We start from the raw sequence: 1,428 nt of genomic DNA on the forward strand, positions 1-1,428 counted from the left end.
GATGCAAGAAAGTGCATAAAGACTAATAAAACTAGTGAAATTAGCTTGAAAAATGGGTATATGATGACTTGTCATCACAACACCAAACTTAAATCTTGCTTGTCCCCAAGCAAGCATCAAAACTAAGAGAAAATGAAATGAACAAGAAAAGAACACATATCCTTATTAGGCATATAGCAGAACTTAATTCATGGAGTTTTTATGCAGACAATGATAACTCAATTATTGTTGCTGTTACATAATATACATTTTTCTCAAAGGCTTACTAAACTTGCTGTTATAAGGTCTATTCTTTCTTTGCTCCCTTGCTAACTTTTCTTTTCTCATGTTGCTTAACAAGCTTATTATTCTTTTGGAGGCTTGGTGTCTAATGTTGCAGTAGTAGCCTTTGGCTTTATCTTTACTCAAACAGGCATGTGTCCTAAGGTCCAAGCTATTGGTGTCCAGCCTTTATTCTTTATTTTTCTTGCCACATTGGCTTTTTCTTCTTCCTTTTCTTTATTTTTGTTCTCAAGGGCTTTTTCTTTATTGATAAGAACCTTTATAATAGCAAGCTAGCTCACACTTCAATGAAAATGACATTATGCAGCAATTATTTCATGAGTTATGCATTAAATCAAATACATACACCACCATTAACTTCCATTCTAACTCATGTAACATTGGATATTTACTTTCCAATTCAAACAATTCTCTTTTATTCAAGCATATGGGAAACAACACAAAATTCAGCTCGGTAATGGATGACAAGCAATATGCAGATTTAGCCTACTTTATCAAACAACTTCACTTGCAACTAGATAAACACTTTAGTAGGATATATAATGGTTTCCATGTTCAAAACAATTCACAGCATCAAGGATTAAGTTTAGATACAACCTTTGAGGTTGCAGCCCTTTGATTCTTCCTTCTGTTGTGTTTTCTTTGAGTTAAGATGCACAATATCTTCAATTGTTGACTCATGTCCTGCATAGTTCTCAAAGTTGCTTGCTTCTCAAGCCCTTAATTACATGGTTAGTATGCATAAATTGAGTGTGGCTCTTGGATTTATTTAGGTGTTAGGGACACCAAAACTAATTGCTTGCCGCTGCCTCTTATGCAACAAGTTAACCATATGTGAAACCTTGTGTCCTTGCTAAAGGTTATGGAATTAAGGCTAGAAAGTAGTTAAATATTTGAATAATTTGTTTGATTGCTTAGAGCTAGCATTATGCAAGAGGTGAGAATGTGTTTTTAAATGAGATTTTTGGTGGAACACCAAACTTAGAATCTTTCATTCTCCCTTAAATTGTTTTGGTGTGCAACACCAAACTTAGCTCTTTGCAATCCATACTAATTATTCAACATTTTTATTGAAAAAGCTATGAAAGAAAACTACCTCAGGTTGGGTTGCCTCCCAACAAGCGCTCTTTTATTGTCACTAGCTTA

Source organism: Arachis duranensis, chromosome 6, assembly GCF_000817695.3.
Source record: "Arachis duranensis cultivar V14167 chromosome 6, aradu.V14167.gnm2.J7QH, whole genome shotgun sequence".
Lineage (NCBI taxonomy): Eukaryota > Viridiplantae > Streptophyta > Magnoliopsida > Fabales > Fabaceae > Arachis > Arachis duranensis.